The sequence below is a fragment of the Artemia sp. Qi Xiang Cuo genome, chromosome 18 (genome assembly GCF_049724085.1).
Source record: "Artemia sp. Qi Xiang Cuo chromosome 18, ASM4972408v1, whole genome shotgun sequence".
NCBI lineage: Eukaryota > Metazoa > Arthropoda > Branchiopoda > Anostraca > Artemiidae > Artemia > Artemia sp. Qi Xiang Cuo.
Genome location: NC_142811.1, coordinates 56,248,579 through 56,274,558, shown reverse-complemented (window position 1 = coordinate 56,274,558; position 25,980 = coordinate 56,248,579). Strand labels below are relative to the sequence as shown.

Below are 25,980 nucleotides of genomic sequence, written 5' to 3'. Positions count from 1 at the left end.
CGCCATTAGAGATATTAACCGATTGAGACTATCAGATATTATGTTTAATAAGAAAAATCCTACTCTTTCCCCCTTTCCCAATAAGTACTTTTCTAAAATTTATCACAGAATTCGTTCTGGAACAAATGGAATAAACTTGCCTGCATTCTCGTATCAGTTTCCTAATTCAAGTGGTTCAGTTCCCCTGTCCCCTCTTTGCAAGTATTGTAATATGAATAATGAAACAATTGACCACTGCCTATTTGAATGTAATATGCTGGCGTCTGCACAGTATAGCTTGCATTTTAAACTGTTAAAGTGCTTCAAACACCACAAAATCTCGCTATCAGCGAAGAGCCTAGCAGACTATTCCTGCACACAGAGCACAGAAATCGATATCAATCATCTTATATTTGAACTCCTTGAGTCGAAAGATCTACTGAAAGATATTTGAGAATATCTAATAAATAAGAGACAACCAAGCCAGTAGCTCTGTAGCCCACAGAGTGAAGCAAAAGGAAAAGGGCTAAATAGTATCAACTGAAAAGCCCACCTGCTGTGAAATAGAAGAAGAAGAAGAAGCACACTAACATCAGAAATAAGTGACTTAAGCCTCCACAAATATATATTTAATACTAAAATAATGCCTATCCTAAATTACGGATCAGAAATTTGGGGGTATCAGCCGGCAAAGCAACTAGAAACCCTTCAACTTTAATATTATAAACGGGTTTCTGGCTTACAGAACACAACACCTACGTTACCATTAAAAGGTGATCTTGGTATATTTAACCTGAAATTGAAAAGATACATCCAAATCATCAAATTTTGGTTAAGACTCCTCAAACTTCCCCAGAATAGATTTACCCGAGCAGCATATGAAGATCTTCTCCTTCAGTGTAACAAAACATCATGAACAGCACAAATCAAAAGGATATTAGTTGAAAATGGAGTTTCAAGTTCGTGGGAGAAAGGAAAAGGGACAAAAGATCATGAAGAGTTCTTCAAGGAATTTAGTGCAAGACTTGAAGACCAAGAAGTGCAACTCTGGCAATCAGCTGTGGTTAAATCTCCGAGTCTTACTTTGTATAGGGTAAGTGTACTGATGATTTGATATTTTTGTAAAAAAGAATACTTTTTCTACTCCAGAAGGCTTAATTACTTTTGGTTTGAAAAGGGTTTCAGTATGTAGAAAAAATATCTACGAATCTAACTGTTTGATTAGAAATTTGAGTTTTATCAGAAAAGGGTACAAAACTCCGATTTTCTTAAATTGGAGCGTTTTCACCTACAAATTCGACAGAACAAAAAAGTAATATGTTTTAGCCGTAAGTCGGAACCCAATTCGACACGTGTCAAAATACTTGTGGACAGATGCAGGTGGATTCGACAAACCTATTCTTTTTCTTTATTTCTTCGTTTCGCTTCAGCTTCTTTAAATGTGTAAATACATGAAATACTATTCAGATAGTGGAAGCAAGAAACTGAAAAAATTGCCTCGAGTATAGGGATAAAATTGGATAAACATATGGAGTGTAACTGTGTGACCTAGGTCTTAATAATATAATGTGTTATATAATAGTGTGATAATAGGTCTCTTTATAAATGCTATCTAGAATGGCCCACTTTCTCTCAGCTTTAATGGTCCAGCAAAGATTGCTTTGTTGTTCACAAATAAAGTGCTGTCAATATTTAGCCATTTCAAAGTTAATCTACAAGTTTAATCCACTTTAAAAAAATTTAGTTTTAACTATCCTTTGTCCGGAAAGTCTAAAATTCGTGAAATATGCATGTCCTGCTTAAGATTATTAGAAGTTTGTGACACTGAGGAGCTTAACATGTTTCATTACCATTATGGGTGGGATAGGAATTCCACGCTAATTAGTGAGAGGTTCAGAGAGAATATTTTGTATTTTAAGGCTTGGTATCAATTTGAAAGAAAACATGTATAAAATTTACTAACAGAGGGTGTACTTCAGATTTATTCGATGATAAATGAATTAGGGTGTTGTGATCAACCAAGTCAAATGATTAAAAATACGAACATAGCATGAGGCAAAGCGGCAGTTCCTCAGATGATGGAGAAATCTAGCTTCAAATCAGTAAAACTAAAATTTAAAAAAAAAATTTTTAATGTTTTTTTCAAGATAAATATTATTACAAATAATAATCATCAAAATCTCTGGTTTTTGAGAAAGTACCCGTAATTTGACAACGATGTTTCCGTCAGAGGATCCTTGAATTTCGACACAAATTGTTTCTCATCTGTTTCACATGTTCAGTGAAGTTTCGACAGTCACATATATTTTGACAGGGCCTGTTGCTGTCTGTCGAAAATTTCAACAAGGTTGCTACAAGTTATTCTCAAAAGAAATGAATCTCATAATAGAAGCCAATATCTACATTTGAATTCGGCTGAAGGAACATTTTTAGTCGGTCTGGTATTCCACTACATCAGACATAGTTTCGTCAATATAATATTAGCTGCCATTTAAACTTAATTTTATCAAGAAAAAGCCAATATGGCTACATTTCAAAGAAAAGCAGATGTATCTTGATGCATTGGTCCTGATCCAAACATTTTTTTTTTTTTCAAAAAATAAGCAAGTAATGACAGTTTAAACATTACCGTAGATAGCCAAAAAATTGTAGGGAGCTCATTTTGTTATGAAAAAAGGAAACTGATTGAATTGAATATTCTTTTCTTATCTGGGTGTATTGGATATAGTGTCCATGGTTTGCATTGTCAAAATTTAACAAAGGCTTCAAGAGATAGTGTTCCAAGTCACGACTAAGCGGAGTTATCCTGTTTTGAAGGATAATTTCGACAGGGGTTCCAAAATTGTACTGTTGAATCATCAGTGCCTTTACCCTAGAGAAGTAAAACATAATTTTGGACAGGAGTTTTATTTTAAGCTGGGATTGCCCATTATATATCTGAGGACTTTGATTAAGATTCGAGCTAATTGTCTTCCAATTTATGGTAAGGTTGTAAGGAAAATGAGGGAAGGTCTGGAGGCCGGGTGTAGGTGCTTGAGCTGTGGTGAGAATGATTAAGGGTTGGGCCATTTCCTACTCTGGTGTAAGCAGCTTTCTCATTTATGGGGATCAATTATCCAAGAGGGGAAGATAGGCTGCTTCGTGGGTTTATGAGGTCTTGATCTCCCCGTTATATTGTGGCAGTGGAAAATTTTGTGTTGAAGGGAAGGATGTAAAATAGAGTGTCATTTTTCTTTAGTATCTGTCTTTTTTGTATATGGCTTTAAAAGGCTCTTAAATACAGATTATTATTATTATTATCAGAAAAGCAAATATTATAAATGGAAAGTGCACAAAATAAGGAATGAAATAGTGTTACTTATTTTATTTTGGAGTGTTTTTTGTTCAGAAGAGCCATTATTCTACAATGTTGCTAGCAGGTATACCTCTAAGCTGAATTCTAGGCTATATAGAAATTCATCCCAAATATCTATATTGTTGACCTCACAATGGAGAAAGTTTAATTGAACGAAAGCAGTACCATTAGCATTTTTATTCTATGCTCTTTCCAAATAAAGTATTTGTATTCCAAAAATATTTCTACGCTGATGGTCCCAGAGAGGGTGACCTATCATAGGCAGCGAAATAGCGCTGCCAAAGTAAAGAACAATGTTGGCACAATGTATTATTTTTTTTCTGGTTTTGACCAGGGCACTTTGTATCGAAGGAATTGTCGCAGAAACTTCAAAAAGGGCTCATTCGATTGGAAATTGGAATGGCTTGTGCCCTTTTTAATAGTCGAAAGGGATTGGAAGGCGACTAACACTCCTTCCACGCCCACCATTACCCCAAACACATCCAATCAAAATTTCGAGATAGCCAAAAAAATTATTTTTCGGCCCCCCCCCCCCCCCCCACAGACCTCATGGCAAGGGTTGGAAGTTATACCCTGGGGCATATAAGGTTTTTATAGAAAGCTTGGTTGTAGAAACTGCAAAAAGGGCTCATTTGATCAGAAATTCAAAGGACTAGTGCCCTTTTTATTAGTTGCAAGTGGTTGGAGGTCAACTAACCTCCCTCTCATGCCCACCTTTTCCCCAAACACATCCAATCAAATTTTTGAGATAGCTATTTTGTTCAACGTAGTTGAAAGTTCTGAAAATTAGGTCTTTGAGGATGACAACAAACCTCCCCCCCCACAGCCCTCAGGGCACGGGTTGTAAGTTATGCCCTGGGGGCATATAAGGTCTGTCATTGATAGCTTTGCTGTAGAAACTTGAAAAAGGTCTCATTCTATTGGAAATTCAAAGGGCTAGTGCCCTTTTTAATAGTCGAAAGTGATTGGAGGGTAACTAATCCCCCTCTCAAGCCCACCTGTTCCCCAAACACATGCGGTCAAAATTTTTAGATAGTCATTTTGTTCAACGTAGTTAAAAGTTTTGGAAATTAGGTCTTTGAAGATGATAGCCATCTCAAAACCCTCAGAGCAAGGGTTGTAAGTTACGCCCAGGGGGCATATAAGGTTTTTATGATAGCAATGTTGTAGAAACTTCAAAAAGGGCTCATTTGATTAGAAATTGAAAGAGCTAGTGCCCTTTTAATAGTCAAAAGTGATTGGAGAGCAACTAACCTCTCTCTCACGCTCACCTTTTTCACGAACACAACCAATAAAAATTTTGAGATAGCCATTATGTTCAACGTTGTAGAAAATTCTAAAAATTATGTCTTTGAGGATGACAAACCACCCAAACCCCTCAGGGCAAGGGTTGTAAGTTATGCCCTGGGGCCATATAAGGTTTTTGTAGATAGCATTGCCGTAGAAACTTCGAAAAGGACTCACTCAATTGGAAATTCTTTTCATAGAAAGTGCAATACCGCTGCTTAAGTAAAGAACAATGTTGGCACAATGTATTATTTTTTCCAGACCAGAGCACTTTGTATCAAAGGAGTTGTTGTTGAAACTTCGAAAAGGGCTCATTCAATTGGAAACTGGAATGGCTAGTACCCTTTTTAATAGTCAAAAGTGATTGGAAGGCAAGTAACACCCCTTCCATGCCCACCATTTCCACAAACACATCCAATCAAAATTTTTAGATAGGCATTTTGTTCATTGTATTTGATTGTCAAATAGAAATTATGTTTTTGAGGAGGACACTTCCCCAAAGCCCTCATGGCAAAATTTTGAGTTAGCCATTTTCTTCAACATAATTGAAAGTTCTGGAAACTAGGTCTTTAAGGATGAACCCCCCCCCCCGAGCCCTCAGTGCAAGTGTTGTAAGTTATGCCCTTGGGGCATATAAGGTTTTTATAGAAAGCGTTGTCATAGATTCTTAAAAAAGGTCTCATTTGATTGGAAATTGAAATGGCTAGGACCCTTTTTAATAGTCAAAATTGATAGGATAGGAACTAACACCCCTTCCACACCCACCATTTCCGCAAACACATCTAGTCAAAACTTTGAGATAGCCATTTTGTTCAACGCAGTTGAAAGTTCTGGAAATTATATCTTTGAGCAGGACACTCCCCCTTCCCACAGTCTTCAGGGCAAGGGTTATAAATTATGCTCTTGGGGCATATAAGGTTTTTATTGAAAACTTTGTTGTAGAAACTTGAAAAAGGGCTGATTCGATTGTAAATTAAAAGGGCTGGTGCCCTTTTTAAGTCAAAAGTGATTGGAGGGCAGCTAACCCCCCCCCCTCTCACGCCCACCATTTCCTGAAATACATACTGTACAATCAAAATTTTGAGATAGCCATTTTGTTCAACGTAGTTGAAAGTTCTGCAAATTAGGTCTTCGAAAATGACAACCACCCCAATTCCCTCAGGGCGAGGGTTGAAAGTTATGCCCTGGGGAAATATAAGGTTTTTATAGAAAGTTTTCTTGTAGAAAGTTCAAAAAGGGCTCATTCGATTGGAAATTCAAAGGGCTAGTGGCCTTTTTAATATCCAAAAAGTTAATGGAGGGGAACTAACCCCCCTCTCACACCCAGTATTTTCCCAAACACATCCGATAAAAGTTTTGAGAGACATTTTGTTCAACGTAGTTGAAAGGTCTTGAAATTATGTCTTTGAGGGTGAAACTCCCCCTACAGCCCTCAGGGCAAGGTTTGTAAGTTATGTCCTGGGGGCATATAAGTGTTTTATAGAACACATTGTCGTAAAACTTCAAAAAGGGTTCACTCGATTGAAAAATGAAAGGGCTAGTGCCCTTTTTAATAGTTGAAAGTAATTGGAGGGCAACTAAACCCCCTCTCACGCCCACCATTTCTTCCAACACATGCAATCTAAATTTTAAGATTCATTTTGTTCAACGTGGTTATAGGTTCTGGAAATTAGGTATTTTAGGATGATAACTCCCTCTGAGCCCTCAGGGCAAGGGTTTTAAGTTATGCCCTGGGGGCATATAAGGGTTTTTATAGAAAGTGTTGTTGAAGAAAGTTCATTTGATTGGAAATTGAAAGGGCTAGTGCCCTTTTTAATAGTTGAAAGTGATTGGAGAGCAAGTAACCCCCCTCTCACCCCCACCATTTCCCCAAACACTTCTAATTAAAATTTTGAGATATACATTTTCTTCAACGTAGTTGAAAGCTCTAGATATTACGATTTTGAGGATGACAAACCCCCCAAAGCCCTCATGGGAAGGGTTGTAAATTATACCCTGGGGACATATAAGGTTTTAAAAGAAAGCGTTTTAGTAGAGACTTCAAAAAGGGCTCCTTCAATTGGATATTGAAAGAGCTTGTGCCCTTTTTAATAGTCAAAAGTGATTGGAGGGCAACTAACCCCCTCTCACATCCACCATTTCCCCAAACACATCCAATCAAAATTTTGAGATAGGCATTTTGTTCAACATAGATGAAAGCTCTGGAAATTAGATTATTGAGGATGAGACTCCCTCCCCCCACAGCCTTCAAAGCAATGGTTGTAAGGTATGCCCTGGGGGCATGTAAGGTTTTTTTTAGAAAATGTTGTTGTAGAAACTTCAAAAAAGGCTCATTCAATTGAAAATTGAAAGGGCTAGTGCCCTTTTTTTAGGCTAGTCAAAACTGATTGGAGGGCAACTAACTCCCCTCTCACGCCCACCTGTTCCCCTAGTTATGCCCTGGGGGCATATAAGGTTTTTATAGAGCATTGTCATAGAAACTTCAAAAACTTTGAAGGGCTAGTGCCCTTTTTAATAGTAAGTTATCGGAGGATTGCTAATACCCCTCCCATGCCCACCATTTCCCCAAAAACATCCAACAAAAAATTTGAGATACTGTAGCCATTTTGTTCAACGTAGTTGAAAAGTCTGGAAATTATGTTTTTGAGGATGACACTCCCCTTACAGCCCTCAGCGCAAGGGTTGTAAGTTATGCCTCAGGGGCATATAAGGTTTTATAGAAAGCGTTGTCATAGAAACTTAAAAAGGGTTCATTTGATTTGAAATTGAAAGCGCTTGTGCCCTATTTAACAGTCAAAAGGGATTGAAGGGCAACTAACGCCCCTCTCATACCCAACATTTCCCCAAACATATTCAATCAAAATTTTGAGATAGACATTTTGTTCAACATAGTTACAAGTTCTGGAAATTAGGTCTTTGCCAGGGTTGTTGAAGAAACTTCAAAAAGTACTCGTTCAACTGGGAATTGAGAGGGCTAGTGCCCTTATTAATAGTCAAAATTGATTGGAGGGCAAATATCCCCCCATACCTATCATTTCCCCGAACACTTCTGATCAACATTATGGTAAAGCAATTTTGCTGAACGTAGTTGAAAGGTCAGGAAATTATGTTTTTGATTATGACATCCCCCCATGGCCCTCAGGGCTAAGGTTGCAAGTTATGCCCTGGGGGCATATAATCTCATATAGAAAGTGTTGTTGTAAAAACTTCAAAAAGGGCTCTTTTGATTGGAAATTGAGAAGGATATTGCCCTTTTTAACCATTGAAAAGTATTCAGAAGGAGAATACCCCCCCCCCCCCGCCCATCATTTCCCCAAACATTTCCAATCAATAATGTTTTTATAGATAGTTTTGTTGTAGAAGCTTCAAAGAGGGTTCATTTGATTGGAAATTGAGAGGACTAGCGCCTTTTTTATTAGTCAAAATTCATCAGAGGGCAAATGTCTCCCTCCACGCCTATCATTTCCCCAAAAGCTTTTAATCAAAATTTTGATATAGCCATTTTGTGAGGCCTATCAGAAAGGTCTGGAAAATATGTCTTTGAGGATAACAAATCCCCCCAGCCCTCAGGGCAAGGGTTGTAAGTTATGCCCAGGGGGCATATAAGGTTTTTATAGAAAGCATGGTCATATAAACTTCAAAGGGGGCTCATTGGATTGGTAATCAGACGCTCTAGTGCTCTTTTTAAGAGTAAAAGTCATCAGAGGGCAGCTACCTTTGCCCCCTACACACACGTCATATTGTCCCAAAAATGGGTCTAATACAAATTTTGAGATAGTCATTGTATTCAAAACAGTCTAAATGTGACAAAACAAGGCTCTTGGGGTTGAAACAAACCCCAGATATTAGGGGCAAGGGTTGTAAGTTATGCCCAGGGGGTGTTAAAAGTTCTTATGGAAAGGATGGTTGTTTAAATGCAGAAGAGTCTCAGTCTTTCTCCCTGAAAAACACTATGTCAGTATAAAACAAACAGAAATTAATCAAAAAAACATTTTGCACAAAATAAGTTTTTCAAAAAAAAAAGTAAAGGACTCCATTAAACCAAAAATGAACAAAAATAGAATCAAACAATCTACCAAGCATACAATTACCACAAATAATTATCAATAAATAAATGAAACCCAAAACAAACAGAAATTAAAATAATTCAAGCTCAAAATGAGCAGAAACTAATCTGAGTAGGGTTCTAAACTCTATGCTTTATAAAAGCCAGAATATAATTTGTACTTTACTGAAAAAATCCTTTTAAATGTTTTCACTTTAAGAAATTAATGTTTTCACTATAACTTTAAGAAATTAAAAATTAATTAAGATTTTAAGGAATATATATCAGCATATGTATATTAAACTGACAATCCAAATTTTTTTCAGTAAATTCATTTGAATTTTTTCAATAAAGTACAAATTATATTCTGGCTTTTAGAAAGCATAAGAAGAAGCATTTATTGAAAAAAAAAACATATCAACAAAAAATTATTGCTGCCTCTCCTAAAAAGCAAAGCTTGTCCATGGGGGAGGTAGAGAAAACAAAATCCTTAAAACAAAGAACACTTGGCCACCGACACCACTAATACCATCACACTAAACAATAAATACAAAATAATATCATATATTATACTTCCTCTGGGAACATCATATCAACAAAACCCCCACAATGAATAAATCAATTAATAAGTCAAAACTCATATTCAGCAAAAAGCAGTTCCTTAATGATTTTTCTAAAAATATTGGGGTCACCAATAGTCTTAATATCACTATTCAAACTATTCCATTTCCGCGTACCTCTATAAAGAACAGAAAAACATGAACAGGAAGATATACCTCTAGGTACACAGAGGTCCGCGCTACCCCTTGTATCATGAGAATGAACAGTAGACCTAATGGACAATAAATCACCAAAACAATGAGGCTGAACATCCTGCTGCAGTCTAAAAATAAACCACAATGCATAGAATTCACGAAGGCATGCAGCCGGCAAAATTTTTAAAGTTGGGTAAATTTCTTGAACAGACTTACGTGGAGACATACCAGCTAAAATTCTTACTGCATGATTTTGTAGAACTCTTATTGGTTTTAGGGTAGAAGAAAAAGTAGAGAGCCAAATACTCGAACAATAAAGTATATACGGGTATATTAAAGAAAAATAAAGATGGCGAAGGACAGACTTGGGAAAACAATGTTGGAGTTTCTTCATTATATCGAGATTTCTTGCCAAAATTTTGCTAGTTAAAGTTACATGTTCCTTAAAAGATAGAGTTTCATCTATTACAATCCCGAGGTATTTAAAAGATGCAGTCCGTTTTATAACGCCATTGGGCATATCTAATTCCTTAATCCATGGGTAAAAGTTTGATGATCACGAGAAAATAATAAAGTTAGACTTAGCCATGTTAATCCTTAATTTATTTACCCTCAGCCATGCTATAATTCTATTAACTGATTCCTTCATGGAAATCTGCAGCAGCTCCGCTGTCTTAGCTGTGCTAATGGCTGTTGTGTCATCAGCAAAAAGTGAAACTGTTTCATTAGTCGGGTTTTCCGTTATTTCATTTATTCTATAGCAAAAATTATTTAGACAATTTGGTAAATCATTAATAAATATCAAGAATGATATAGGACCAAGAACTGATCCTTGCGGAACACCTATTTCAATACGTTTTTTTTCTGAAGAAGAATCATTTAGTTAGACATACTGATAACGGTTACTTAAAAAACTTCTTAAAAAATTTAATGATTTACCCCTCAAACCATACACCTCACACTTCTTAAGTAGAAGTTCATGATCCAAAGTGTCGAAAGCTTTCATCAGATCTAAAAATATAACACCTATTTTGAAACCTTTATCTAATACATCATTAATAATAGTTGTTAAATAAATCATCGCCTGTTCTGTTGTCCTTTTTCTACGGAACCCAAATTGTGTCTCTACCAGTAACTTATGATCCTCCAAAAAACTCATCATTCTAATACTAAAACACTTCTCTAAAACACGGGAAATAATGGGTAAAACAGATATCGATCTATAGTTGCCTGGGTCATTTTGAATACCACCCGTATGAATTGGGGTTATACGGGCAACTTTAAAACAGTTTGGGAATTTTCCTTGACGAAAACACTCATTAATTAACCCACATAAGACTTCAGCTATAACAGGAAAAATACATTTAAGTGTTTTTAGAGTAATATGATTGCTACCAGATGAATTACTACACAACCCATAAACAATTTTTTTAATTTCATCAACTGTTAGAAGTCTAATGTGAAGAGACACATCAATGGAGTCCCTCAGTAAGGACTCGGACGTTGGATCACCACTATCAGGTACAACTGACATAGCTAAATTCATATTCGAAAAATAACTCGAAAAAAATAATTCATTGCATATGTCCTTTTCAGAATTCAAAGTCTTTCCAATTACACTAACTAATTCATCATGTACACTATTTATTTTTAATCCAATCACTTCTTTTATTAGTCCCCAGGTTTTCTTAGGGCATCCTTCGACCTCCTTAAACTTTTTCTCCAAATATTTCTTTTTTTCATTTCTTAAAATTGTATTCAACCTATTTCAATAAATTTTATATAAATGCTTGTTTTCTTGTGTCGGGTTAATTATTTGAGCTCTAAACAATTTATCTCTTACATTTATTTGCTTCAAAATCACAGGACTAATCCAAGGTTTTTTACTTGAGTGCTTTCTATTAAACGGTTTCAATATGACTACTTGACTTATCAAACTCTGCAACTTTTCATAAAATAAAACAAACTTTGAATTTGCGTCCTGAACTTTGCCTAGAACATCGTACCAATCCACCTTTTCTATATCATTTTTAAGTTTTACCATCACATTTTTACTGATCACTGGAATCCTTGATTTTTGCCTTTAACCACCTTCGTGACAGTTCTAAAGCTAGCTGAAACTCCAAAGTGGTCAGATACATCGTTGATAAGGACCCTGGGAAGACTCAAGGGTACATTAGAAAGAATGTTATCCAGAAGCTTAGCTGATGTTCCCGTAATTCTTGTAGGGATGTTTATACAAAGATGAAACCCATTATATAAACTTTTATTAATATATTCAGTGCTAGTAGATGACTGATCTATAAGGTCAATATTAAAATCCCCCATAATAAAACATGGCATAGAGTTAATCGGAAGTTTCATTAATTGTTTTTCAAATAGGTCCAAAAAGTCTTGGAGCAGGCTCTGTGGAGGTCTATATACTACAACAACACAAAAGTTCAAATTCTCTCTAGTTATATGTAAAACAAAACACTCGCAAACTTTCTCTCTATATATTGTAAGATCTTCTCTTATTGAAACCTTATAATCAGCCTGAGTGTAAGCTGCTAGGCCTCCATGTTGGTAATACTCGCGATTCCTTACACATAAATTATAACCAGGGATATGTAGTAATTTAACCACGTTTCAGTTAAAGCAATCACCTGAAAGACATTAGTATTTATTAATCCTGATAAAAAATTATGCGCAGAATTCAATCCCTGACAATTCAAATGAAAAATGTTGAGGCCAAAACGGCCCCTATCACAATACAAGGGCAGTGCCCCTTCTTTAAAAATATACCTTGATGGTTCATTTGTGAAAATCTCAGTGGCATTAATATCTACATTTCTATTTATCCTTTCATTAAACGGGCTGGAAAAATCAACCCTTCGACTTTAAAGTTGCAGGACATTGCTGTTTTCAGGAGGAAAAATGATATCTCTAACCATCATCAATAAAAGTTAATGTATGTGACGGTAGAGGGTGGCAGAGGCGAAAAATATCATTATCTCCTAAACATATATCTAGACCTAGATAAATACAAAAAAAAATAACAAAATATATTCCGGCAAAGCGGACATACAATTTAAAAAAACACATTATTGCAAGCTTCATGGCACAAGGCAAAACAATTCAAAAAGACATCAGCCCGCTACCACCCACTCAAAATAATTTCACATTAACAAACATTTTAAATTATTTACTCAAAAATAAATATTATCATTAACCCAAACATTTCAAATACTATCACTATCAACTTTTCCATAACTATTTGATTAAACCAAGTGAAAAAGAAAAGATAATTAACCAATAAGTAAAATAAACACATTCAATAAAACACTCATTTTTTAGCACCTCTGGAAGCTGTGGAGGGAGGAGACTTATGTGCTAGTTCCTCCATCAATTCATCATACGTAAACTTCACTTTCATACCACCCGGACGTTCAAACTGAAGATATGGTGGAACTGTGTTTGATACCCATGAAATGATACCCACTGTTTTAAGACACAATATTTTTTCATATAGTTTTTTTCTTGCCTCTCTCACAGAAAATGGGGCATCATCACTCACATAAATGTTTCCCTGGTTTGCTATCTTTCTTCCTTTAGGCTTCTTCCCATTTTTAAGGATTTCAATCTTGTTTCCACGGTTTTTTACATTAACCTTAAAATATTTCTTATCCTTTTTTATTGCAACAACTGAAAAATGGGGTATCACTGGTAAATTTAGTCCATTTGTACATATCTCGGTAAACATACGTTTGGCTTGATCTTCATCCTCAAAGACTGCATTCCATACAACCACACTGTTTTCATTAGGCTGATATTCTGCTGCCATAAGCCTATCAGACATACACAGGGTCTTTTCTTTAAAATATTTAACTTATCTAACTGACTGCAAATATCTAACTGACTGCAGGCTAAAATTATCATTTTTCAACAAAGAAATGTCATTTTCTACAGCATTTGTACAAGACTTAATCCCGGAGAATTCAGACCTTAAGGCTATTTGCTCTGATTCAATTGCTTTTGTTCTATTTTCTACTACAATGAATCGCTGATCAATTGATTGGACTGAGCTACGAGTTTCACGCATAATGTCCATCATCTTTGCAAAGTCCTCTGATAGGGTCATTAACGAAACCTGAGTTGTCACTGGCTTCCAAATATCCGGATTTCCTGACGTATTTGGGTTACTTGTAGCAATATCCTCATTAGAATCAATATCTGGACGACTCCTTTTATTTTTTTTTTCTTGCCCATCTTAACTTAGTAATAGCTAAGATTGACTTACTGGCAAAAGAAGAAGCCACCAGTCCTAAATTAGTCCTTTTTCCACCACTGTACTATTGCTTTAATCTCATATCACGAATAATTTGAACCTTAAATCACTTTAGAGGAATAAAAGCTAATGATTTCTGTTGTTGAGTTTTATTTAGGGAAAGGCTTGTATTTTCAGATTGTCTTTTTTTATCAGATTGTACAAAGTTTTCAATATATCACAGCATGCAGATAATTTAGCAATAAACCATCGTCATTCATTTCATTACGTGATTCATAGAGTGGGCGATAGCAAGCAATACGGTCTTAACCGGTTGAGCAATGAATCATGACTAAAATAGGGTATAGAACCCTACTCATATTAATTTCTGCTCGTTTTGATTTTGACTTATTTTAATTTCCGTTTGATTTGGGTTTCATTTATTTATTGATACTGATTTGTGGTAGTTGTATGCTTGGTAGATTATTTGATTCTATTTTGTTCTTTTTGGTTTAATGGAGTTCTTTACTTTTTTTCGCAAAACTTATTTTGTACAAAAACTTGTGTTGATTAATATAATACAAAAGTAGTACTGTCCTCATTAAAGTGTTAATAGAACAAAAGTAGACTAGGGTGCTGTTAATTCTAGTTTAGCTAGTTTTTGCTATCTTGGAAAGGGGTTAGGTTATGAAAGTGAAACTTTTAGTAACGAGTCCAGGGCCAAAAATATTCCCTGGGAGGGTTTTACCAAACTTCCATGTTAACTTTCTTCTGATTTTTAAGTCTTAGAAACTTTCCTATTTGAAAAATGACATTTTGATAAAACAACATCGTATTTTGATTTTCAGTTATTGGTTTCTTTTTCCCTGGTTTTAGGCCTAGTTCTGAAAACACAATTCCTGTTATTTGAGTAGAATTTTAAGCCATATCAATGTTTTTTTTTCTAATTTTAGGAAATATATTTTCAGAACTTTGAATCCTCATAAATTGGGATTGGGCCAAAATGTAAAGCTTAAAACAATTTTCTTTTAGGCCTACTTCATTTAAGCAGAAGATCTGTCTTGCAAGGTGTCATTTTTAGTCATTTTTAGGTGTCATTTGGATTTGCAGCCATCATAAACAAACCTTCGGGTTTTTGTAGATGGCCGCTGTAAATTTGTTTGTATTTTTTTTATGCTAAATAACACAACACAACAGCAACCTTATAAGAAAACCTAAATATATTTTCTTGTGATTATTATCGCTTCTAATCAGCAGTTGTACCAAACCTATCCTGCTCAAGTCATCCTCAGGGCTATACTGTGGTGTTTATCCTCCCCATAGTATAGTGCAGACGGTTTGATATCATCTATTTTACCTTCTTGTTTTATTTTTATATTTGTGTTTAAAGCTTTTTCCAATAGGCAATGTTTAGAAGTCCTCCAAAAAAAACGTCCCCCCATATCCCAAATCAAATTCCATAGTGAAAGATACCCATCCTGGCTGGTCAAGCACATTATCTGAAAGTTCTAATGATAGCTCCAATTCGGAGAATACGACAATGATAATTGTAGATCCTAATGCAAACAAAAATGATGATAATGGGTTTCAAGAGGTCCTCTCTAGAAGCTCTAAAAAAAGGAAAAAAATCTCCCCAATTAAATGCATTTTCCCTCTGCCTGCCCAGGATCCTCCCTTCAAAAACTTGGGAATTTACCTTAAAATTACTCCCACCACTCCTATTGAAATAAAAAGGATCACTGCAATAAGATTTGCAATTTTTAAACTGCTAATATCAATGTTCTCTCTTAACATTAACCGTGATGGATCTCTGCTAATAGCTGTAGAAGATCAGAAATCAGCAGATACAATAATTAACCTTAAATCCCTTCTGAATATCCCAATTATTGCATCTAATTGGAACCCAAAACAATCACCAACAAAAATTGTAGTTTATAATGTTCCCCTAGAGATATCTACTCAGGAGTTAAAAGAAGGCCTCTCAGATAGGGCTGGTAACACAATCCCAGTTGAGGATGTTACCCAACTTGGAAAACCTAACTCTACTGGCCTAAAAACTAGTAGATCCTTCTTATTCACACTAAAGGATAAAATTGATATCCCATGAAAATTATTCCTATTTGCGCAAATCAAACCACACAAGGAATTCAAACCTAAGCCTCTATTCAGTGTCAAAAGTGTTTCAAACTGGGAAACACGACAAACAAATGCAATGAAATTCTCCAAGAGTGTTGTAATTGTAAATCTTTCCATCCTAAAGAGCTGACAACTTGCAAGAACACCCAGCCTTCATGCATCAGTTGCAAAGGCCCACATGAATCAACAAATAAATCATTATGCCCTGCATACAAGAAAAGAGCTCTAACACTCCAAATATCAACAGAGAAGGCCATCCCATACCCCTTTGCAGCAATGGAAGCAAATGCTGCCCAACAATACCAAATAAAGCCTGTAATGAAACCAACCAAAGCCCCCAAGTCAAATGTCCCAAATACATCAAACACGCCATACGAAACAATATCTTCTAAGCACCCTAGCTCAAATCCCTATCCGAATGAATCACCAAGTCAGCAAGCCTCGTTTTCCAGTGAGATGAGGGAAGCCTGGCCCTTCCTCTCCCTAGAAGAAACAAAGCAGAAACACTACCAGGAATCAATCTCTTACCAACAAACAGGATGCACTACCTAAAATACAATCCCGAAATATATGCTTATTCATTCTAAACTGTAATGCAGTTCAGGCCATGAACATACATCAACTACAGAAAACAAAAATTATTGCAGAATTGGCAAAAATCTACATCCCAGATGATATGCTCATTCAAGCAAAAAAAGATCTTGCTTTACTTTTAACAAAGCTGAACATTGATACACAGTCATATGAAGAATAAATCAACAACACAACATTTATCAATACTCCAATGGAATGTAAGATCACTCACAGAAAATAAGCTAAATGAACTAATATCATGTATGAATAATAATTCCATTAATATTGCTTGCCTCCAGGAAACTCGTTTAACCCAAAATCAACAAATTAAGTCTCTGGGATATACTATCCTGAGAAAGGATAGATCTTCAGAGAGAAAAGGAGGTGGTGTAGCTTTATTAGTTAATAATAATATAAAATTTTGTGGCATCAATTTTTCAGATTTTGAAAATGATGTTGATGTAATTGGTATAAGTGTTTGGCTGAATAATTTAAAAACTTACATAATAAGCTTTTATAACCCTAATGGCCAAACTACAGATGCCAAGGATTTCTTTAATTATATAAATAATTCTAATATGTTAAAAAATACCATTATTTGTGGTGATTTCAATGCCCACAGCCTTTTGTGGGGGAATAAACCAGCAAATAAAGCTGGTAAATTTATTGAGCATATGACTTCAAATAATAATGAATTAGCTGTTGCTACCCCTCCAAACCTGAATACATATTTTAACCCCAAAAGTGGCAAATTCTCCACAATTGACCTACAAATTGTGTCTTTAAATTTTTTGAACAAAATTTACATAAATAAAATTGATAGTCTATGTACAGACCACTTTGCTATAGTTTGCTCACTAAATGAACCTGCTGAAACTTCATCTCATAACTACAAATATATCAACACTAAAGCAAATTGGTATATTTTCCAAAATAAGCTAAATGATTAAATTACAAGTTTCACCTAAAGTTCATGAATTTCTAACACAACAGTTGACACACATGCTGAAGCCTTGACATATTTACTAATAAATACAGCTAATCATGCTATCCCCAGGACAACACCTAAGAAAACATTCCCTAAACAAATTCCTAAAGCATGGTGGACAAATGAGTGCCTAAATAAATGGAGGATAAAAAAGGCAGCTGGGACAGAATTCATAAAAAAAAAACACCTACTACATATTTAAAAAATTACAAGCAGAATCTAATCTAAAAAGGACTATAATAGATACTAAATATAAATACTAGAATAATTTTGCAAATAATCTCTCCAGAGAAACGCATGAGCCAATTATACATAAAATCATAAGCCACATATGTGGGAAAGACTTCTCCCAACCCACTCCTGTATGAGCTTATACATAATAATACCCATTATGACAATGATATTGAAAAGGCTAACCTATTTGCAACTCTTTTTGTTAATAAGCTAACATCAAATAATCAAAGCAAACTGTCCACAATTCCTATGAACCCTAGTTACCAACCACGCCCAGGATCTGAGTACATAACTAATCCATTTTCAATCCAGGAATTGAATAATGCAATACATCATATTAGGTCCAAAACTAGCAGCAGCTATGACAATATACACTCTACATGGATAAAGAATCTCACACCTTCATACAAACAAGAACTGCTAAATTGTTATAATCACGCTTGGGCATCTTCTAGGTTCCCGAATATATGGAAATGTTCGTCCCTCCTACCAATCCTAAAGAAAAATAAACCAAAAGATAACCCTGAGTCTTATAGGCCCATAATGATTACACCTGTGATGGGGAAAATAATGGAGAAAATGATTTATCACAGACTCCTCTGGTTTGTTGAGAAAAATAACATGATCCCACACACTCAAACTGGATTCAGGAAATACCACTCCTCAACAGATGCTTTCATTTTGCTAACAAATGCAATAAATGAATCTTTCTCAAAAAATAATATCCTAGTGGCAGCTTTCCTAGATGTTGAAGGAGCATATGACAATGTGAACCACCAAATCCTTTTAAATAAACTTGCAAACCTTGGAGTACCTCCTAAGCTAGTATCCTTTATTAAATCCTTCATAGAAGTGTGAAGTTTCATTGTTTGTGTTGGTTCAGCCTCTTCACCCCAAAAGACAATATCCAAAGGCCTACCTCAGGGAGCAGTCCTCAGTTGCCTCCTATTTGCCCTATTTCTCTGGGACATGAACCTGCCCCACACGAATCTACAATAAGCTGATGATCTGGTGCTATGGTCATCTGGCAACACCTTTCAGATAGCACAGTCAAATCTGCAAAAGTCACTTTTCCAGTTTCAAAAATTCTCTCAACATTCAGATTTACCCATTGCACCCACCAAGTCAAAAATAATCCAATTTCACCGGAAGCAAAACCATGTTAATGCAAAACTAACTCTAAATAAAACAACTATTCCAGAAGATAATAATATTAATTACCTAGGTCTCATGCTTGATCAAAAACTTAATTTCCACCTCCACATTTCAAACAATAAAAAAATGTTATAGAAAAACAATTATACTAAAAAGACTTCTTTTCACACCCCGGGGTTAGTAAGGAGAAAACCTTACTCCAGTTTTATAAATCACATATAAGACCCCATATTGACTATGGGCTCATCGTCTATGGTGCATGTGCAAATACCCAGATGCAAAAAATTGAAACAACACAAAATGATATAATACGTCTCATATTTGGTCTTAGGAAACCCACAAGCACCAAGTTTCTGCTTATGGAGAGTGGATTAACAACAATAAGGGAGAGACGTAGCTTTCTCTTGATAAAACATCTTACAAAAATTGAATCAAATAGCTCACACACATTACATAATTGGTTAAGAAATCCAGCCATGTATAGAGGTATTGCAAATGAGTATGCCAATATTCAAAAGAAGTTCCCTGTACCAGCAAATTCTATTGCACCTACTTTCCCCCAATCCCCTCCATGGAATTGGTCATTTCCCATAATAAATACTGAATTTTCAAAATTGAATAAAGATTTAACCCCCATTGCTTTTGTCCAGAAAAAATTTGCAGAACTTAATAAAATTACCTATAAAAATCACTTCCAAATATTTGTTGATGGGTCAAAATTGAATGAGAAGGTTGCAAGTGGTGTTTTCCTTCCTCACCTGAAAATTGCAATGGGCGAGAGATTATTTAATAATTTATCTGCAATGTCTGCTGAGTTAACTGCCATAATCATGGCATTAGAACACCTTAAGCAAAACCAATCTTTGATTGAAAATTCGAATAATATTATCATCTATTCCGACTCTTTATCAAGCCTTGAGTTGCTGGCCACAGCTCCTCAATATAAGTTGGACATTGACACTTATCATTGTCTCAGTATTATTGATAATCTTGCTTCAAGTGGCATAAAAACTTACTTTCAGTACATTCCTAGCCACTCTGGCATAAGTGGTAATCATCAGGTTGATGAAATAGCAAAAAATGCTATAAATATTGACTAGCCAAGTGGGAGGCCAATCCCAATTAAAGATATTTACCAATGGAGGCTATCAGATATTAATTTTAACAAGATTAATCCTACCCTATCCCCCTTACGCAATAGAAAGTATCTTTCTAAAATTTATCATAAAATTTATTCTGGAACAAATGGACTAAATTTCCTTGCATTCTCATATAAGTTTTCTAATTCAAGTGGTCCAATTCCCCTGTCCCCTCTTTGCAGGCATCGTAATATGAATAATGAAACATTTGACCATTGCCTATTTGAATGTAATATGCTGACGCCTGCACAACATACCTTGCTTTCTAAACTGTTAAAATACTTCAAACACCACAAAATCCCACTATCAGCCAAGAGCCTAGCCAACTATACCTGCACACAGAGCATAGAAATCAACATCTATCATCTTATATTTGAACTCCTAGATTCGAAAGATCTGCTGAAAGATATCTGAATATATCTAATAAATATGAGGCAATCAAGCCAGTAGCTCTGTAGCCCACAGAGTGAAGCAAAAGGAAAAGGGCTAAATTGTTTTACTGAAAAGCCCACCTGCTGTTAAATAGAAGAAGAAAGAAATAAATTAATTTGAATTTGAATTAATTTGAATTAAAAATTAATTTGAATTTTACAAGACCAAAATTTTTAAAGGTCTTCAAAGGTCACTGCCCTCTAGAGGGAGAAGAAGTGGATGTAGGTAATTCAAGATACCTTCCCAGTACATACTTTAGTCTGTAGACCCATCCCTCAAAGTTTCATTTTCTTAAACCCTCCTTTCTATGATATCAAAAAGAATCTAAAGTATACTTTTATCGAAAAGTAGTAACACAGCAATCTTTATTATATGTTCTTTCAAAATATAATATTTGCATTCCTGAAATACCTCTCCTCTGATGGTCCCAAATATAGTCTAGCTCTATGTTTTTTTTTTACATCTATTTGATGTGTAGCCTATTTCTTTGTATTTCCATGCTTCTTGTGTTACTTTCTACATATCTTTACCCTACAAGTTATTTTATGGTACACAATTACTTTGCAAAAACTACACTTAAGCAAAATATTCCTTCCACTCAGTGTTGCCACCCAAACTTGGAAGAATTTACTAAATCTGAAAGGAAAAAATTTACAAAATTGCATCTGTGTTTATTAAATCCTTCAAAAATTTTTGGTGTGTGTGGCTAATGCTGCACATGCTCCATCAAGCTTTGATTATTACTATAGGAGGATAATCAATAGGAGTTCCCAATCTTTTTTTTGAGTTTTCTTCTTTCTCTGTCTGGTTCTCTTTTCTTTTATTTTCTTGAAATAAACCTACTGCTGTTGCTTGTCACTTGAAATTTATATATTTATTACTAAAACTACAGATATTGCTGCACAGGCTGACAACATTGATTTGTTGGAGTTACAAGAAGCAGAATATTTCTTTACCCTAAAAAGCATGGAGCTACTTCTGATTGGTTGAGTGTAGGAGCACACTTGCACAGCATAGAAGCCAAACTCCACCTTGAAATGTCTCTTTTTTATGACTCCTTCATAAGTCTAGTACTAGACTATTTTCATCCAATGGGGGTCAGTCATGATAGTTGGAGAAGGAGAAACAACAACCTGCTGCAAATTTTCACCAGTTGATAAACAACTGTCCTGTTTATTCAAATAACTTCTTGCAGACTTCACCAAGTTGGAAAACAGTTGCTCATTTGCTCCTGCAAGAAGTGAATTCAAAAGGGCAACAGTTGTCTTACCACTCCAGTAGTATCTTGTTGGGAGAAAAGATTCTAACAAAAACCTATTGCAAGCAACACCCTGCCTAGTAAGCCTTGTCTGTACTTGACAGCTTTTTCTTAACATCTCCTTACAGGATCTTTCCTGGCACCAATGAAGAACTCAAGAACCTCAAATGCATCTTGACCCACCCAATTCTTTTTTATGACAAAGTGCTATAAAACCATTATAGGAGCTTTAATTATTAAAATGATTATCTTCTCAAGATCAATTGTTAGAACAAATCAGAAATAAATTTTAGCAAACATATGGAAATCTTCAAATACAGGATAAAAAAAATGTCCCTTCTAGTAGTTTCCATGAAGACACACAAAATTCCAACCTCCCAGAGGATATGATATAGGTGTATCCAGATGCACAATGCAAAAAGAAGCAAAGTAATAAATTTGGTAACTATTTTCTAGTAACCAAATCACCCTTGAATGAAAATTGGTCAAAACTTTTGCACCCAGTTGTATGCCTGAACAAACCTTCATCCACATTTGGTATTTCAACAAGGTTGTTAGCTTTGTAAGTGCTCAGAAAAAAGGGTAAAATTCTAGTTTATCTACTTTTTGCTGTCTTGGAAAGGGGTTAGGAGGAAAATGAAACTTTTGTAATAAATCCAGGGCCAAAAACATACACTGGGAAGGTATTTCCAAGCTTCTCTGTTAAACCTCTTCTGATTTCTAAGTCTTATAAATTTGTCTACCTGACAGGTCTTTACCTATTGAAATTTTGACAAATAATATTTTAACTTAATTTTCAGCTATCACCCTCTTTTTCTCTGGTTTTAGTTCTGAAAATACAATTCCTGTTATTTGTATAGAATTTTAAGCAATGTCAAGGCTTTTTTCTAAGTTTAGGGTATGTGTTTGAAGATTTTTGAAACCTCACAAATTGTGATTAAGCAAAGTTGTGATGCAGAAAAAAGTTTTATTGTACTTCATTTAAGCAGGAGATCTATTTTGAAAGTTCCACATTTATAACAAAAAGATTTTTAAAAGTCATCAAAATACTGCAGAAATACTGCAGACTCTTCAAAGCTCTACACCATGGGACGGAGAGCTGTGTTCAAGTGAACGGCCGCTGCAGCCCGTTCTTCCAAATCACAACAGGAGTGCGCCAAGGATGTGCAGTTGCCCCAGAGCTCTTCAATGTCATCATAGACTACGTTATGACAAGGACTACTTCACGTCTCAGCTTTGGACTCAAGTTTGGAGATCGTGTCATTACAGATGCTGATTTCGCCGATGACTTGGCCATTCTGGCGGACTCCATGGAGCAGTTGCTGGAAGCGCTTTGAATCCTACAAGATGAGGCTGCAAAAGTAAGACTGCAGATAAACTGGACTAAAACGAAAATTATGGCCATTGACCCATCCTCTCCTGCTGCCAATCCTTCAGTTAGCCTGGATAGCACCACTAGCACTGAAGTTGTCCAAAGGTTCACCTACCTGGGCTCCATAATTTCTTCAGATGGCTTGCTTCTTTCTGAACTACAAGCGAGAATATCCAAAGCGTCTTCTTTCATGGGCAGACTGAACCGTCACCTCTGGCAAAAACCAAACATCAGTCGCACAACAAAGCTGCGGATTTTCAATGCCCTTGTCGGCTCTGTGATGCTCTATGGAGCTGAGACGTGGCAAGCTTCAGCTGCAACCCTCAAGGCAATTGATATCTTTCAGTCAAAGAGCCTGAGGAGGATCGAAGGTCTATGATGGTTCGACTTTGTCAGCAATGAGAAGCTGCTGCAGCTCACCAAGCAGTCTCGGTTTTTGACCCAAGCAGCCAAGCGAACACTACGATGGTTTCGACACCTACTTCAAATGCCTCCACACATACCTGCAAAAATGATCCATGACTTCAACCCTGTCAAAGCCAGTTGAAGCGACCTCGCAGCCAACCAAAGAAACGATGGTCTGACAGCCTGTCCAAGTTCCTGGCAATGGCAAATATCAGGTTGAGCAATGTGCAAACGCTTGCCATGGACCGAAGTGGATGGAGGAGGCAGACATCACTCTCTACTCCGAGCAGCACCCAGCAGGAGACATAAGTCAAGTAAGTCAAGTAAGACATGGTTTTGCCTTTAGACCCATCCCTTAAATTTTTGTAGGCCTATTCCTAATCTAACCCTTTTCCAAAAAAAAAAAAAATGTAGCTGAACTAGAATTTTGCCTAAAAAAAAAAAATCTAAACTATTCCTCACTGCCCAAAAAATCTATAAAGTCCTCCTGAACAGTTAATCAAGTATGTGTTCTACCTATATTGGGAGGAAACAACCATTAGGAAAAACAGTTAAAAGGTTTTTGGAGGACTCAAAAGTTTGCAGTTTTGATAAATTTCTAGGTGGCCCTATAATTTAGCTATGATGAAAGTGAAAACATCATTTGATGCCTTTTTTATGCCCTTTGATAATACAATAATTGCTGGTAAATTTACAGGTGGTGCTATAATTTAGCTAGGATGAAAGTGAAAACATCATTTGATGCCTTTTTTTAAGCTCTTTCATAATACATAATTGTTTCTGTTGAAAACTGCATTTTGAGCCCTTAAAGGGGCCCCAAAGGTATTTAACATGAATTATGAAAGAGAATAAAAAAGCATCAAATGAGGTTTTCACTTTCATCCTAGCTAAATTATATGGCCCACTGCAAACTTACCTTGAACTTTACTACCCCCCCCCGCCCTAATGTGCAAATATATACCCTGAATTGGAATATACCCTGAATTGTTGACAGCAATTTTTCTAATTGCAGAATTCAGTGCTATTTTTGTCAATGGCATTTGAAAAACTTGAAACAGTAGGAAAAGTTTGAATTAAGTGTTTGAAGAGTTTTGTGAATGAGGTTTGAATTGTTATAAATAAGTATTTTTTGAATATATTATTCTCAAACAACTTATTTATATGCTAGTGAAATGTTTTTAACCACTTTTCAATAACTTAACTAGTGTTGATAACTTCTTTGTGAGGTTACAAAAATTAAATACCTTTAGGGCCCCTTTAAGGACTGAAGATGCAATTTACAACAGATGTGATTATTGTAATATGAAAGAGCATAAAAAAGGCATCAAATGACATTTTCACTTTCATCCTAGCTGAATTATAGTGCCACCTGCAAATTTACCTAATTGCTTCTGATGCAAAGTGCATCTTGAGCCCTTAGAGGGGCCCCAAAGATATATATTGGGTCAATATATACCACATCATATTATTGAGTTAGGACTAAAGTGAATACACCATTCGATGCCTTTTTTTATGCTGATTATGAATATAATAAGCATTTCTATCGGAAATAAATTTCAGCCCCCCCCCCTTTTATATGCCCATTCAGGGGTAGGTTAGGCATAGCCTTTATAGGGGGGGGGGGGCTGTAATTCATTTCCAATATAAATGCTTATTATATTAGTTATCAGCATAAAAAAAAAGGCATCGAATGGTGTATTCACTTTATTGGAAACTCAATAATATGATTTGGTATATATTGACCATATATTGTAACTACACAAAGAAGTTAAAACCTAACCTGCAAAATACTGAATTTTCAATTCAAACAATTTTCCTGCTGTTTCAAGTTTGTCAAATGCTGTTGACAAAAATAGTGCTGGATTTTGTAATTCAAAAATTTTCTCTCAACAATCCAGGGTATATATTTGTACTTTACCTAAGGGTGGGGTAAAGTTCATGGTAAATTTGTAGCAGGCCATAAAATTTAGCTAGGATGAAAGTGAAAACATCATTTGATGTTTTTTATGCTAACATAATTCATATAAACTACCTTTGGGGATCCTTTAAGGGCTCAAGATGCAATTTGCACCAGAACAAATATTGAATTATGAAAGAGCATAAAAAAAGGCATCAAATGATGTTTTCAATTTCATCCTAGCTAAATTAAAGGGCCACCTAGAAATGTATGCAGTTTCTGTCCACCTATTAGAAAAAACACAAAATACATTATGGGTCAGTTTTTCCTCCCCCATTAGGACTTACCACACCAGTGGATACCGATATATAAGTTAAAACAAATTTGTTGGTCGTATGCACGCTGTACGTTTTGAAAGCTTTGTGCTCGTGCGATATACTGACATAGTTGCCAGGTGGTGAGCATTTGTGGCATTTTGGCGCTCTCGCCGATTTCGCGCATGTCAAAAAAATTCAGCACAAAGTGGGCACATTTTTACCTTCACAATAACAATGACAAAACTCAAAATTTTAAACTCTGGTGTTTACTGACAACTTCCACTGACAGATTCAGGAATCTGTTTATAAAGACAGGTTGAATTTTTAGAACCCCGTTGGGATTCTCATTTCACATTCCAGGCTCCATGACGACCTAAATTTAAATTATTAAAGCGTGCATTATGCTA

At 35.6% G+C, this 25,980-nt stretch overlaps 1 protein-coding gene across 4 annotated transcripts in view; it reads right to left on the bottom strand.

Moving 5' to 3' along the window:
* Positions 1 to 25,674, bottom strand: part of LOC148941678 (uncharacterized) — an 80,026-nt gene extending 54,352 nt beyond the window's left edge. For 2 of the 4 annotated variants that reach the window (XM_089103934.1, XM_089103938.1), the window contains exon 1: positions 25,604 to 25,674. The gene's annotated coding sequence lies outside the window, so the exon portion shown is untranslated. Of the gene's footprint in view, positions 1 to 21,280; positions 21,556 to 25,603 lie in introns of all 4 variants that reach the window. The other 2 variants (XM_089103935.1, XM_089103936.1) reach the window with 2 other exon arrangements.
* Between the last annotated feature and the right edge of the window lie 306 nt (positions 25,675 to 25,980).